Raw genomic sequence first — 10,573 nt, forward strand, 5'->3', positions numbered from 1 at the left:
CTGTGGATCGACCAAAGAAGGGAACCAAGGAGAAAAACCCTAAGTTCTACAAATCTGCAAGATTGAAAGGGAAATCAAGACCAAATAACATGCATGAACTCGATTCTCTAGCAATCTAAGCTTGTCCTACAAAGAGGTAAGTCGAAATTCTGAAATTGATGAATTATAGAATGAGGGTTTCGACCCAATCATGAATGCATGCAGAAATTTGTGTGTTTAAGAGTTAGGAAAAATACAATAGAACAAGAATTATGTTTGATTCTAGATAGTTGGGTGATTTTTAGCAAAAACCCACTTGAACTAGGGTGATGATGAAGAACATGAATGAAATTACATGCTAATTATTGTAATAATAAGTATGAGAGTTATTATTGATAGATTAGTAATAGTTAGAAACTGATTTGGAATGATTATTGTGGGAAATTTGATTGTTTTAATGATCTAAGAATGAACTAGTAGAATCATGCTTTGAACACTTGTACCCTATGCTTTATTCATGTTATGCACACCAAGTGTTTGACAAAATGCCACAATAAAGATGTTAGTCTTGTATGTCATAAACCTTATGTGAATTGAATGTGTTTAAGAAATATGAGCCAAATTGTGTATAGTTTTATCAATTGATGTGTGTAATTGAGTATGAAACATAAATTAAAAGAATGAATGGTTATATGTAGGCGTTAAGGAAGAAAGTTCGAGTCAAGTGAAGCAACAAGGGAATCAAGACCGAGGTACGCTACTTGTACAATTTTAGCTTTCGTTATAGATATGTGTTGATCAAATAATGTATTAATTCGAATCAAATAGGGAGAAAATGTTTGTTTGGACCCTTCTTAGGAATGGGTCGAATAATGCTATTGTAAATCTAGAAGGAATGGTAAGAAGTTCCGTTGGAATATATTACCGTGCAAGAATGAAAGAATGAAGTAAAGCGTAAGTTGTAAATGTCACATTGGTTACAATCCGTAAGTTGATTCTTGAGTTGGAGAAAGTAATTTTGTTCTAATGAGTTTTTGATGTTGTGGTCATGTAGGTAAATCTCATGTCTAGCTATCAAGCTCCGCCCCGGTTCGAACACACCTCAAGCCCGTCAAGCGTTCCGCATTTTGCAAAAGTCAAAGTTAAACATTTTGTTAATATGTTTTCGTCTAGTAGTTAAACCTAGTTTTATTATGATTGTCTTTTGAAGAACTTGTCGTAAGTATGTACATAAACTTGATGGTTTGCAAGTAAAATATGATATGTTTTGACGTGTATATTGTGCCTTTCAAATGATTTTGGATTATGTAAAACAGGGGACCGCTCGTTTTCAAACGGGTCATGCCCAAATTTTGTTAGAAAAGTATGTTGTGATTTAATAAATTCAAAGGAAAAATTATGGATGTTACATTATCACATACGACTATTTCATCTTACGAATTCTATGTTGAAACTACTATTCGACCTCATCATTGATTAATTTGACTTTTTAAAAGTCAGTTACCCTTAATCATATGAGTTGCATATTTGCGTTCAATAACTTATTTAGGCGATCTTGTCAACTTTCCGGTAGACATATAATGATGCTACCGTTTTTAAGCTATTTTCTATCCAAGTTCATTACGTTTCCTACACTTCAACTAGTTCAAGCGATTATCAAGACAAATTTATTCATGTATTTTCGCAAGAACTAAGGTCTCATTTATAAGTTAAAACCCGTTTTATCATATCACTAGCATTCGTCCGAACACCTAATAAATCAAGTTCTACATATCAACTAGTAGATATCATGATTTCAAACATCCATGTACATGAATAAAATCACCAATTTCACCATAACATACTTAACCCATTTCATGGCAACTATGAACATATACCTAAACTCATAATTTTTTCAAGTATCATTCCTAATACTACCTTCCATGATGGTTTCAAACATGATTATCTCATTAGCTTCATCATATCATCAAAACCCACTTGATAATCTACTTGTTCATCACTTAGAAGTAACTCACATCAAGTATTTCATAATTTCATCATATCTAAGGAAATTAGGCATACATAAACATCTAATTTCATCTTTGGATCATAATCCATCAATTCATTCGCAAGTAACCTACTTGTCTCGAATTTCAACTTTAACCAATCTAGATTTTGTGACATACCTTATGATCCCCATGACTTGGTGATCATTTTTACGTGTTCATGCATTGATTTAGGGCTTGAATCGAGCTTCAATTTGATGATTTGTTGAAATTAGGGTTTGAGCTCCCATGGAGCTTTCTCCTGGTCGATCTCCATGCACACACACACACACTTAGTGTGTGTGTTGTGTTTTATTTATTTGTTTTATTAAAACTAGTGTGCCCACTAGGCAACATTAGTCCCTTGTGTTTTATCTCACTCAAAAAAAGCTATAACTTGCTATTTGTTACATAGTCACATATTACTAACTAGGTTAATTATTCCTAGTTAACTTAATGAGTTCGGGAAATCATAGCCCGTTTTATTTCAAGTCCCGTTAACTCGGGCCTTTTATATACTTTGTTGTCTCAAAGTATTCGTTCTCCCTTTAATTAATATTAGGCTTATCCATTTAAATCCTAATATTTACCGGGTTAATTTTTACCACTAACGGTATTTTACCTGTCTTTACTATTAACGTGGTTTGATTACCAAATCCATTTTTGGGGTGTTACAGTTAGGCCCAGCAGCAGTGGACGACGGGGCAAAGGAAGTAGGCCCAGTGGCAGTGGAGTGGGCGGTGTCAGGCCCATTAACTGGCTGAGTAGATGGGCTTGAATCTTTGCAAAGGGAACAATGTGGGGATGTCATGGAAGAGACAGTGGACTCGGGTGTAGTAGCAGGAGTTTGAGTATTGGGTGAAGTGATAATAGGTTGAGAATTGGGTGGAGAGAAGGAAGTGGATTCATGAAAGGTGGATAAGAAAAGTTTGGTGATGTCAGTTTGCGAGGATGTATTATTAAAAGGAAAATAAGTCTCATCAAACCGAGCGTGTCTCGTGACATAAATACGAGACGTGTTGGGATCAAAGCATTTGTACCCCTTGTATTGGGGCGCGTAGCCGAGTAAAATACAAGGAATACTTCGGGGAGCAAGTTTATGAGGAGCATAGTCACGTAAGTATGGGTAAACACGACAACCAAACACCCGAAAATTATTATAAGAGGGTTGTGTAGAAAAAAGAATCTCAAAAGGCGATTTGTTGTCCAAGACTTTTGTGGGTAAACAATTAATAATGTATCTGACCGCACTAAAGGCGTCTACCCGGTGGTCAATAGGAACATGTGCATGAAAAAGCATGGCGAGGCCAGTTTCAACGATATATCGATGCTTTCGCTCGGCGCGTCCATTTTTAGGTGCGGTATAATGACAAGAGAGACGGTGAAAGGTGCCATTGTCATAAAAAAATTTACGCACATATTGATTTACAAATTCAGTACCACCGTCACTTTGAAAAACTTTAATTTTTCGCGAAAGTTGAGTTTGAACAAGACGCAAAAAAGTTTGCAAAATTGTGTAGAACTCATTTTTAGCTTTAAGTGGATACACCCATGAAAACCGAGAACAATCATCAATAAACACAACATAGTATTTGTAACCTTCTCTACTTATGATTGGTGAGGGTCGCCATAGATCACAATGAACGAGATCAAGAGGATGAGAAACACGTTTTTCATTTAGAGAAAATGGCAATTTATGTGCTTTAGCAAGTTGACAAGGAGAGCAAATATTCGGTTTAGGTAAAATAGATGTAAATGACAAACAACCAAGTTTTTGCAAAATAGAAATAGTATCAAACACAACATGTCCTGAACGATTATGCCACAATTCAAATGAGGCTTTATTTGACGAAACAGAAGCAACAAAAGCAAAAGATTTATCCCGAATCACATAAAGTCCATTCTCACATCATCCTTCAGCGAGCGGTTTGCTTGTTTTCCGGTCCTGAATAACAAAAAAGGAATCTGAGAAAAGGACATCAACAGGATAATCTTTGGTCAACTTGCTAACCGAAAGAAGATTCTTTGTTATTTTAGGAACAACAAGAACATATTTTAAAGGAATGGTGTTATTAATTTTTGTATTACCTTTATGAGAGATGGGTAAAGATAAACCATTTCCAAAGACAACGGAAGTTTTACCATTATAAGGTGAAAAGGAATGAAGCTTACCGGTGTCGTCGGTCATGTGAAGATCGGCTCCGCTATCCGCGGTCCAATCAGGAGCATCATCATGAACATTACATGTGGAGTGAAACGCACGAGCAAGATCCTCATTAGAGGAGGCTGAAGTAGCAAAAGAGGCGAGTTTTGGACATTTGTTTGCATAATGTCCATTTGTACGACATAGTTGACAATGCAGCGGGCGACGATTTCCCTTGGCAGGGGATGGAGTAGACCAACCATGGGAAGAGGAAGAGTTATTGCGAGAGCGAGTTTGATTATAACTCGAGGACCGATGAACAGTGAAAGCGACGGGGGCCAGAGAAGGTGTAACACCTCGAATTTTTGTGTCCAATAATGTGTTAACACGTGTCATTTGTTTACACGTGGCATTGATATTAAATAAAGGACTAATTTTGACAAACCTTGAAAGTATGTAAATTCGAGGGTTATAAATGTCAACAAGGGTAAATATACTGTATAGTAACCCTAAATAATGCTTGAGCCTTCAAACGAATGAATCATAGATCGTACGGAAGCGAAACGCAGAAGAAAGTGAGAGATTACGAGCTACAGGGGTTAACTGTGTCAACATGTTTAATTATACCTCTGAGTGACCCTTTAACGTTCCCAAGGCTTCGTAACAGTATTATACGCTCACTAGAATATACTGTATAAATTCCGCGAAGTTCCGTCTTAAAACGAGAGAGTTATACTCAAATTCATATGAGAAGGGTTAAAAGCGTCAGCAATGAAAGTTAAGACTTTCAGAATAAATAAATTAACTAACCGGGGACTTAACAACGCGGGTAAATAACACGAGGTCCTTAGTTGTAATTAACCGAGGGCCAAACCGCAAAGTTACCCCTTCAAACCCGAAAGGTCAGGTAAATCATTACGAAAGATTTCGTTATTAATTACCAGATTCTGATAATCATTTCAAAAGATTTAAAATTTCTGGAAACCAAGCCTCTCGCGACCCGCGTTAAGTAATAGCCTAAGTGTAGGCGGGCCGCGAGCCTCCTATTATACGCGCCTGATATTTGAATATCAGGCGACCCGCATTAAACATACATGGAACTCCCATGCGGGCCGCGTGGGACGCCCAGATGCAGAAAGTTGTAACTACTTGCCTCTTGGAGCCTTTGAACGATCAAACACCAATGAATGAGGCATGGGCACCCTACACTTGACCCATATCACTTAGGGACACCTGCCCGTGATCCATGATCAAATGTAGACTGAGTTGTGATGATCTTAGGTGCTTTCTTTGGCTATAAATAGCATACTTGTGAGCATATGTTCACCACACCTCAAACACACACCTCTGATCATTCTAAGAGCTCCCAAGCATCCATCTCTGCTCTATAAGCAAGAAACAACTTCTGTAAGTCGTTCACAATCAATATGGTCTTGCATTTCCATAGTTATAGCTTATAAACACAACCGTCGTAACTAACGGTTGTCATTACAATAACTTGCAAATGGTTCAGTCTTATGACGAATCAAAAGTGGTTTTGAATTGGTATTTATGTGGGTAATAAACCTCTAAAAGGGTTCCCCCTGATCACCACTCTAACTATGTCAAATATCGAGTCAAACGCGCACTTAAAAAGTCAACAGAAAGCTATTTTAGCGATTTATGCATAATCTGTAATGTACATACTAAGAAACCTGTTTTGACACTCATAAAATATGATATTAAGTATATAAACTTGTTTGCGCTCGTTTGAATCGATCATTTGCTATATTGAACCGGTTCGGAGCCGAATGTCGCAAAAGTTTGACTTTTGCATTGACTTCAGTTCTGACCCGTTTTAGTGAGGTATAGACATACCTTAGGACTCTCTTAGGACCAGGTTACATGATGGTATAAACCTCTGTGATCGGTTCATGAGTTATCCGAGTCTTTTACGCATTTCCGTTAATCGCCTAAAAGTTGACCGTAACGCCATTTTGAAAATAAAACGAGTATTTCGGACACGTGAACGGACCAGAACCTTGCTTATTAAATTATAAGCATGTCCTTAAAGTTTCACGTCAATCCGAGGTCTAGAATGAGAGTTATGCTAAATGGCGCATTTAAAGTAAACTTTAGTAATTAACGGCGCAATTAGCATAACACCTATCTAAACCAAGATTTCGTCACCAAAACTTTTACCCACTGTATTAAAATAATATTTTGGGAATTTTAAAGATTTTTAATAATTTTTACCTCGCTCATAACCTACGGTTATGGCTACGGTTCGGTAAATACCGAATATGCCCTTTTCGGCCAAAACATGAGTTCTACAAGGTCTTTTGACCCGATTCCAGTTGCTACTGATTTTAAATAATAAATAAAGTATTTTAAGCTTTATAAGCTGTTCGGGAAACTCAGATTTCCAGTAGAACCCGAAAAGCTCTTTTAAAAGTCCTTAAAATGACCAAAAAGCCCCTACGGGGCATAATATTAACTTAAACTCGTTACGGGCATCATAGAAGGTATCCTACTGATACCACAACCTCTTTAAGGCATATTGACTTAGGAAATAAGCGTACGACTCTCATGGTTAACCGTTTCGCCTATTGCGCGCACGGTTCGGCTTATGAAACTAGTTTTCATAAATTAGCCGATACGGGTCAAATTATATTATTTGGACCCCAAAATCCAGAGTGTGAACCATAAACCCATATAAAACAAGTCTCTGAACTTGTTGGGTCAGAATCGCACTCCATTCTCGGTTTTCGCCTTTTCACGCGATTAAACCGTATTAACATATCGGAACCAACCGGTCTAGGCTACGGCCATTATAACGACTCGTTAGGATTCTAAGAGGTTAATTAAAACCTTCGTTCCAGATTAGGAGCCCCAGTAAAAGCTATCGGTGATTTAATCCAAATTAAGGAAATATACTTGCAAAGGTAAATACTTTAACTTATTTCCCCTATATGGGCTTGGGTTACGGTATATTAATACCGCTTGATTGAGCATTGTATTCTTCCATCGCTTAGGTGGTTAATTAAATAATATGATCGGCTCATTTAAACAGTTTTGTTTCTTAAAAGCCTTTGGGGGGTTTAATGACCGTTGTCCCGGATATCCTTGGCATCATTTTACGAAATGGCCACGACCATCGACATCCCGGTGTAGGCGTACACCCGGTATATATTGTCGACATTAAATTGAAAGACGTAGCCGTTGGTTTTTATACTACGGTTTTATGCAATGTGGTGTGTCTATAAATCTTTAACCCGGCACGACCCGGGCTACTGAACGCATAAAAGAACATGTAAAACGTTCACAAGATTTTAATAATTTTCCCAAGTTATAAAAGAGTTTGTGCCTTGTGCATTCAAATCAATTTTAATAAACATTTTCAAATGTGTCAGTTGAATGTATTTACCAGTGTAAACTGACGTATTTTCCCCAAAAAGATTAAGTGCAGGTACTATACGAAATGGGCTGGTATAGGCGTCCTAAGCATCGTACATAGTCTCGCAAACTCGATGCTGCATCTGAATGAACAATATTTATTATTTTGATCCGCTGTGGATATATTCAACTTCTGTAATACATTTGATATTACAACCAGAGGTTGAAGTTTATATATTTATCTTAAGCTTCCGCTGTGCATTTATATAATTGTGTGGTTTGACTATATTGTTGCCAACATCGTCACGGTAATCCCCCACCGGGCCCACCGGTGAAACACGTGGAAATCGGGGTGTGACAGGTTGGTATCAGAGCCCAACATTGAGTGAATTAAACACTATCCTATTGTGTTTAATCTCAGTGACACAATTGCACATACTTGAGTCTAGACAAGAACTTAGGACAAATTCGAATTGTTATTCCAATTTTGTCTTTTTCTTTTATTATTGGAATTTAAAGTTTTAAAAAGCAGGAAAATGCCACCTGTTATATTCCGAGGAAGAGGAAGGGGAAGAAGAGGCAGAGGAGATGTCGTGACACATCACGATAACGAAGCTGGACCATCAGGTACAAGACATCCTTCAATGACAAGGAGCGAAGAACCACAACGACGAAGAGATCTTTACGAACCCGCGAGGCATTCCACCTCGCACAGCTCGACGCCATCCTATCGGCACTCCTTTGGGCCAAACTCAGAGAATGATCCCAACAACCCACAACCTTCCTTCATACCTCTACAACGTTCGGTATCACACCGAAATTACGACGACCCTACTCCATACTTCATAGGTCAGTTTAATCCGGCTGACTACATACAGGAACCTTCAGGCTTTGTTCCATTAGGGCCACAAGATCACTTCTCCGGAGACCATATGGATGAAGATACTGATCCAACTGAGCCTGCTCGTGGTACGCCCACGCATCCGATAGAAGTCTCTGATGGGTCATCCTTCCATGGCACACCTTATCAGGGACCAGACAGTTTCCAAGCGTTGTTTGACCGACATGAGTGGTACTACACGCCACCTCAACAGACATCTCAACAACCGCGACATCCACAGGATCCCTCTGAGGATTCACGCTTTGAGGCAGTTACGCCACCACCTCCGCCACCGGCGCAACCAGTAATACCTGATCCGCCAAGGCGTAGGAGGACAAATGCTCGTATGTCTACACGAGGAGGAGGGGGTATCCACTTCAGCACTCCTCGACACTCTAGTAGTAGCCACTATCCGCCACTACAAGAAGAAGGACCTTCAAGTCCTATACAGGAGGCGAACTCCGCACCAGCTGCACAAAATTCGCCACCATTTGGGTATGACCAACCCATACCTGCTTACACGGGTCCAACGGCTTACAACCCATTCGAACCGTCACAAGCACAATACAACTACGGCTATGAGCGCGACCCATATGTGGTGTCGGCAAGATATAATGCGCGCTACCCTGACGGAGCACATGGAAACATGGGACCACCGGACTACTCAGCTCATGGGTATCCAATACCTCCCAGACCCCCAGTTCCGCAACACGCGCCACAACCACGATTTTCTCCTCCTGAACAGGAAGAGATACTCCATCGACTAGATCGTGTGGAGAGAGAGTTCGAGGAAGAGAAAAAGAGCCACCGAGGATTTCTCAAAGGCTTGGCGAACCTACTAAAGGGCAAAAAGAAGAAACGTGACCATTAGCCCTTAATAGTAGTACTAATGTAATCTCTACTTTGAAATAAGTCCCTGCGTGGACACTTATCGTATTTCAGTCCCTACGTGGACTTATCTTTTAAATCCTTGCATGGACATTTATCTTATGTTAGTCCCTACGTGGACTTGTCACTTATTTTATACCTCTAAGGAGGTATGTACTATTTGAAAGACCCGTTTAGGGCAATATGTAAATGTATTTGAGATTATGGAATGTATGTTATGAGTTTTGTTTTAATATGTATGAAATAAATCAAAACCATTCCTTTTATATTGATCTGCCTAGATAAAGAATCTTAAAAGGTGAAACCTAGCTTGGTGTCTTTTAAGATCCAGTCAAGATGGTACGACCTAATTGAAAAGATTCTGATTCCCTGTTAACCTCTGTACGCATGTTAACCATCATGGCAGATGTGATTCGTTAAAATCACGCACGTCATTCTTATACAATAATCCTTTAAGGATTTCAAAACCCAACTAAATGATTTATAAATCGTGGGTTAAATCACCAATGAAGGTGATCAATATTATTAAAACATCCATTAGTGATGTAGTGCCTACGGGCCAATATTATTAGAACATCCATTAGTGATGTAGTGCCTACGGGCCAGTATTATTAAAAACATCCATTAGTGATGTAGTGCCTACGGGCCAACCTTATTAAAACATCCATTAGAGATGTGGTGCCTACGGGCCAACCATATTAAAACATCCATTAGAGATGTAGTGCCTACGGGCCAACCATATTAAAACATCCATTAGAGGTGTAGTGCCTATGGGCCGTAATAATTGTCTTATAACGACAAAAGACAGTGGTGATCTATGACTCCCTGTCAGAAAGAGATAAAAGAACTACGGTTCAAATCTCTATGCCTTTGATTCTCTGAAATCTCGGCTAAAGTTATAAAACATCCTCGTGATTAGGCTTTATGCCGCCAATACTATTTATATAGCTGAAATAGGATATATTCAAATCCTAATATGTAATGAAATAATAAGTTAACCAAATATGGTCTCTGTACCATGATTGACAAATTGTCATAAAAGACAATTATATAATAATCTCCTGAATAAAATTTTGTTATCTTCTGTAACAGATTCAAGTTACAATGGCGGATCCCAACGGAGAGAATAGCCATACTAATGAAGATGACTACGACAATACGCCAGTGCATTTGACAGGCGCACAACTGAAGGCTCTGATTGACAATGCTGTTCAGGCAGCTCTTGATCGTCAATATACTGAGTCCCAAGGCAGAACCGTGTCAAAACCCCCTCTAAACCAAAGA

At 38.8% G+C, this 10,573-nt stretch overlaps 1 long non-coding RNA gene across 1 annotated transcript; it reads left to right on the forward strand.

Moving 5' to 3' along the window:
• LOC110870879 lies at positions 1-1,245 on the forward strand. Its single transcript, XR_002553318.2, has 3 exons — positions 1-136; positions 678-731; positions 1,034-1,245. It is a non-coding gene; the product is annotated as an uncharacterized LOC110870879 (long non-coding RNA).
• The last annotated feature ends 9,328 nt before the right edge of the window (positions 1,246-10,573 follow it).

The sequence above is a fragment of the Helianthus annuus genome, chromosome 8 (genome assembly GCF_002127325.2).
Source record: "Helianthus annuus cultivar XRQ/B chromosome 8, HanXRQr2.0-SUNRISE, whole genome shotgun sequence".
NCBI classification, from domain to species: domain Eukaryota; kingdom Viridiplantae; phylum Streptophyta; class Magnoliopsida; order Asterales; family Asteraceae; genus Helianthus; species Helianthus annuus.